We start from the raw sequence: 6,246 nt of genomic DNA, 5'->3' as shown, positions 1-6,246 counted from the left end.
TGGATCGGCCAGGAAGAGTCCCGGCGGCCTGGCTGCATAGCGATGAATAATGGCAAGTATTGTACTCCACTCTCTTTACACACAGCCATCCCTTGGTATCCACGGGGGGCGGTTCCAGGACCCCCAGTGGATACCAAATTCTTGATGCTCAAGTCCCATGCATGAAATGCTGTAGTATTTGCATAAAACCTACGCACGTCCTCCGTCCTCCTGTATGCTTTAAATCATCTCTAGATTACTTATAATACCTGATACAGTGCAAGTGCTATGTAAATAGTTGTAAATATAATGTAAATACTATGTAAATAGTTGCTGGGCCAGCAAATCCAAGTTTTGCTTTTTGGAACTTTCTGGAATTTAAAAAAATATATTTTTGATGCATGGTTGGTTGACTCAGCGGATTCGGAACCCATGGGTATGGAGGGCCAACTGTTCTAGGCTTCTTATTCAAGAAGCTGTGAAACCCAGGGGTTAAGCACAAGGGCTTTGCAGCTAGACTCTGGGGTTCAAATCCCAGCTCTGCCACTTACTAGCAGTGTCATAAGCCTCAGGTGGATGGATGACTGCATCTCTCTCTGCCTCCACTTCCTGTATTGAAAGGTCTTAATTATTAAATATATATGAAGCACTGAGGGTCTATTATGTACCAGGCACAATTAACTTATTACTTTTATTATAAAATATATATAACATAATATAAATGTATTAATTTATAATACGCTTGGTAGTTATTAATTTACTTGGTACTTAATTATAATTTACTTGGTATTTATTAATACCAAGCACACATGCATTAATTATTATGTGTTTTACTCCCTTGATTTTCACAAACAACTCAATAGAGGACAGGGCTATTGGTCCCATCCTACAGACGAGGAAACTGAAGTTCAGGGAGGTTAAGTTACCTGCTCAAGGTCTTGGAATCTCAGCCCGAGGAGCTGAGATCCAAAGTCCAGCCTCTCCCCTTCACTGCATGCTCCATGGCTCTGGCTCCCCCAGGCCGGCAGCTGGCCCTCAGTCAGTGGGGACCCAACAAGGCTGAGAAGGTGAGAGCCAGGCCAAACCCCCAGCGAGAAGCCCACTGCTATGGGGAATACCTCGTGGCATTTGGGGGATGTTCTGCCTTGTCTCACTCTGCACAGGCCAGGGCTGTGGACATTAATGAGGCCAAGGCCAGCCCCGGGCCCTGGCTGTGCTCAAGGTCCCCAGTGTGACCTCCCCAAGCAGGATCCAGTTACATGGAAGCAGCAGCAAGGAACAAACACAGTTTGTGCTTCCTCTGAGTGCTTATTTCCTTTGTCTTGTGAACATTGAAAAATGAAAAGAATGATCGGGATTTGTTTGGGGTGGGGGGGTGACAGGACGGGTAGGCAGGCCAGAAAATTCTGCAGCATTGGCTCGACTCACCAAGAGGGCAGCATGAGGAAGTTTTCAAACTGAGTCCAAAGAAAGAGAAAGTCAAGTGATGGCCTGGCTGGCCCAAGGGGTCTGAGGCCTCCTGGATCACTGGCTTCTGCTTGGGGGTCAAGGGCCCACCCGTGGGGGCAGAGGCTTCACTCCCGGGTCCTGCTACTGGCCTCTCTGTGGTCAGACCACCGAACTCCTCCGCTCCTGTGTCAGTAATTCCGGCTCCCACTGCTCCGGGCTGTGATGCAAAAGAAACGAAGAAAATGTGTGCAGACCAGAGGTTTTCTGCTGCGGGTGAACTAGCTCCTTGGGGACATTTGCAGAAATGTTTTTGGTTGTCCCAACTAGGAAGGGAAGGTGCTACTGGCATCGAGTGAGTAGAGACCAGGGATGCTCCAAACTTCCACAGTGCACAGGACGGCCCCTCACAGAGTGCCACCGGGAGACATGCTGGGGTGGTGCCTGAACATGTGACCATCAACGTTGGCTTTATTATTCAGGGGCCCGTGTGGGTGTATACATACAGGAAGGTGGTTGTGATGTTGACTGTCTCTGACAAAGGTTCCGCCCCTCTTCACTCAGACAGCAAATATTTACCGAGTGTCGCCTGCACCTTGAACTCTCCTAGGTCCTGAGAGAAGGTGGACCTGCCCTTGGGCTCCTGGAGTGGCTGTTGAGAGGGGAAGAGACAGCCAGACAGACCAAGAGAGCAAGCAAATAGTAAAGACCCGATATGCCGGGGAAACGACTGTGGTAGACGCGTACGACGGGAGATTTTTTTAGCCACGCGAAGGAACAAAGTCCTGCCACGTGCTACAGCTTGAAGGATGAACCCTGGAAACATTATGCTAAGTGGAAGAAGCCAGACACAAAAGACCACATCCTGCGTTTATGCTCCAAAATCTGTTTGTGGCGACAGTTGCACAACCCTGTGAGTACACTAAGCGCCATTGAACTGTACGCTTTCAATGGGTGTGTCGTGTGGTGTGTGAATTATATCTTAATAAAGCTGTTATATATAAAAATAATAATAATGGCAAATGGTGAGACGCGTGATGAAGGAAACAAGTGAAGGCTGAGATGGGGCAGCCCAGGCCACGGTGGGCCCGTGGGGTGTCTCCCAGAGGTGACATCTGAGGCTTGCAGGCGGGGATGGGGGGCCCGTGCAGAGCCCCGGGCGCTCCTGGAGGCCGGCCTGTGTGTCCTGAACTGGACAGGGGCCCTGGGCCTGATCATGCTGGACTGGACCTGGTAAACTTAGCCCCCTGACACATGGCCTCAAGGCCCTGTAGAAATACTCCGTCACACCTGCTTCAGTCCAGAGGATTCGGTGGCCCCCCAGGTCACACTGCCGAGGACCGGCTGCTTTCCCTCCAGCCAGTCTGGGACGGTGGCTCTTTGAGGGCTCTGACTCCGAGGGCTGCCATCCGCCCAAGGGGATCCGCCTGCCCAGAGCAGCTTCCCAGCGGGGCAATGGCCATCCTGCCACTCCCAGCCGTGCCTGGGGGGACTTCTGTGTTTATTTTCTTCCCGAGCCACTGAGGGATTTGGGGGCAAAGGCCCTGCCCAGAGCCAGCAATGATGGGAGGTGCCAGAGCAGTGTGCCCACCCCTGCACCCTGTGGACAGCAGCCCCTGCTCCCCATGGAGCACCTCCTCCCCCCCACTCAGGCCCCTTTGCTCTGCCCTCCCCAGGGCCTCCCCAGCCGCTGCCCCCACTGCCCACGTTGAGGTCTTCTGAGCCACAGTCTCCTCCCAGTCTAACCACAAGGGAGCCAGCCAAGCGTTGGAGGGTGCTGCTATCACAGGCCAGGCCAAGATGGCGGCCCCAAGAATCCTGCGGGGGGTCCCGGCGGGGAGCCGTGGGAGCTGCCAGCACCACACCATCCCCTTGAGCTTCCCAGCCCAGGAGGCAGGAGGGCGGGAACGTCTGGTCCATGCTGCAGGTAGGAAAGCTGACATCACACACAGGAGGTCACAGAGCCAGTGGGACTCCAGAGTCTGGATTTCTCCCCCCAGATACCGGTCCTCCTGGTATCTTGGGAGCCCCCTGGCCTCCTGGTAGGCTGGGAGAAGCTGGGACCCAGGGGTCTGCTGCTCTGCTGGAAGCTGAGAGCCTCAGGGGGGCCATGAGGGGTGAGGGGGGCACAGCTGGACCCTACACGGCTGAGGGGCAGGGGCCCCCAGGCCCCGGCTCTGGTCCATAGCAGGTGGCCCTCAGTTTATGAAGACGAGTGCGTTAAGGAATGTTAACCAATGGAATCCCCGTCTAACAGCCCCGGTCTGAGGCGCAACGTGACTGGGGCGCCCACGAGCTGTTCCAGGCCCTCCCTCTGTGTCCGGGGACATTGTCACCTCCTGGCTTTGCCTGAGGGGAGAGCTGTCTGTGTATAGATATTCTCTTCACATAGACCTCTGGGCTCTTATTAATGACGCCCACCCGCCCCCTCACCCTGCCCCGTTTGAAAGGCCTTTCCGGAAAGTTGGAGAAGATTCCTCAGAAGCAATCCCAGATGTGCGGGTAGGAGGGCCCCACCCACCCTTCAGTGACCCCCATGCCCATCCCCTCCTGCGACTGTTCTCGTCCCTCCGTTGCCGCTCGGCACTTGGGCTGCAGAATTTGTATGTTTGTGACCTAGTTCTTTTTTTGTCCGTCATCAAACTGGGCTGTCCCTAGGGGCATGGGCTGTCTGCCTCATGAGAAGGGCTCTTGGGGAGGCTGGGCTGAGCCCTGCGGTCAGGTCCCTCCCGACCACCCATTTGGCTTGAGGAGAAGGGAGTCCACTTTCCAAGCCTTCTGGCCCTGGGAGCAGGACAGTGGCCACAGGACTCCACTCCGGACCACTTGCCGGCCCAGAGAGCCTGGTCCCCTGGAACCATGCCAGGATGTGCTCGGGTCTGGCGCCTCCCCCTGCCCACTTCCAATCTGGTTCCCTTTGGAGATATGGGGAGGAGCCCCAGGCGGGGCAACTGGGTCACCTCCCAGGGCCCAATTCTTCTTTGTAGGGTTGGCACACGCCATTCTGCACCTCGGGAGATTCAAGGAGCCGGAGTTCATCGCTTGTCACTCTCCTTTGCTTGGCTAAGCTAAGGGATGCCAAGCTAAGGGACAGAATTAGCTCTTTGCTTTAACTCTCAAGGCTCCCCAAGTGGCTGAACCATCGGCGGACGGAGCGGGACGCGGCCTCCTGGGAACCTGCCCAAGGCTTTTTCCCTGGTTCCTCTGGGAAAAGATCCAGAAAAAGACTGAAAGTATCCCAGCGGAGAGGGAGGGGGTAGGGAGGGACCAGGCCCTGCCTGGCTGTCAGGAGAAGCCCTTGGGAAGACACGAGGTCCCCCTGAAGCCAAGACAGCAATTCTGTTCTCAGTGTGCCCTGGGGAGGGCTGGCTGGGTCTCATCGCTCCCAGATCCACTCAGACCCCTGGGGTCCTCACTGCATTCCCGGACTGCAGGCCAAGTGCCCAGTTTCACGGAAGCCTCAGAAGTCAAATCGTCTCCAAAAGGCCATGAGCCAGCCCGTGAGCACGGAAATGGGCCGCCTCCCAAGGATGGCCAGAAAAGTCGGGGCTCAGCACCCAGAACCGCCTTCCTGCCTCATCTATCCCTGACCACTGAGATGTGCCACCCCTAACTTATCTCCTGTGACAGCCAGTGACAGGCACCTGGCCTGTGGTGCCGGGACAGCAGCGGGGCAGGCCATGCCCAGTGGACCCGCCCACGTTGTGTCCACACGCCAAAGTGGGGTGATGGTGTGGGTGTGGCCCTTCTGGGCCCGACCTCCACAGGCTGGACCCCTTCAGGAGCTTGCCCCCCACACACACACTTTGGTGACACATACCCTCAAGGACCAAAATGAAAGTGACGAGTCCTGGCTTGGCATCCCCATCACTTGCCACAGTAAGTGAGGGGGTCAGGGAGAGCGGGCTTCAAATTCGGGCTCCGGTGCCCACAAGCCCTACAAACTTGGGCATACAATTTCCCTGCTCTGAGCCTGTTTTCTCACCTCTGAAGTGGTCTTTCTAATACCAATCCCCTGAAAGGTCAATGCCTCTTTGGGGCTCTGCTCAGAACCTGGTGTGTATCACCTGGAGGCCACCCCATCCCAGCGCAGTATCTCTCTGCCTCTTCCATCCTCTGCCTACATTTCCATTTTTCCTTCTATTCCTATCGACAGCTCCTTCCACGGTGTGGCAGATTGCATTATAGTTCAAAATTACTGACCACTCCTCCAGGGGGATTGTATGCCCAGTGACATCCTCGGAGTGCTTGACTACATGACCTGCTCTGGCCAATGGAATGTGAGCAGAAGTGATGCGCGTTGTTTCCAGGGAGAAAATTTCAGAGCAGGCGCACAGGTTCCCAGGTGTGTCTATTTCTGCCCCAAGGTGACATCATTCCAGATGGAGGCTCCTCTGTCAGCCGGGGCCCTAGAGTGAAGGGGACACGGAGCAGAGCTGCAGCCACCCTCCAAGGACAGGTGGCAACTGTAACACAAGCTCCGTTGTTGGAAGCCATGGACACCTGGGGGTCATATTTTTTTTTGTTTTTTGGGGGATTTTTTTGCGGTACGCGGGCCTCTCACTGTTGTGGCCTCTCCCGTTGCGGAGCACAGGCTCCGGACGCGCAGGCTCAGCGGCCATGGCTCACGGGCCCAGCCGCTCCGTGGCATGTGGGATCTTCCCGGACCGGGGCACGAACCCGTGTCCCCTGCATCGGCAGGCGGACTCTCAACCACTGCGCCACCAGGGAAGCCCTGGGGGTCATATTTTGTCTGATACACATTGTAGCTCTTGGAAGTCTTTAAAGGAGTTCCCGAGACCTGACTTTTGTCTTCCACTG

This window comes from Monodon monoceros, unplaced genomic scaffold, assembly GCF_005190385.1.
Source record: "Monodon monoceros isolate NGI ecotype Baffin Bay Population unplaced genomic scaffold, NGI_Narwhal_1 Super_Scaffold_18, whole genome shotgun sequence".
NCBI classification, from domain to species: Eukaryota; Metazoa; Chordata; class Mammalia; order Artiodactyla; family Monodontidae; genus Monodon; species Monodon monoceros.
This window is presented reverse-complemented; position numbering follows the sequence as displayed.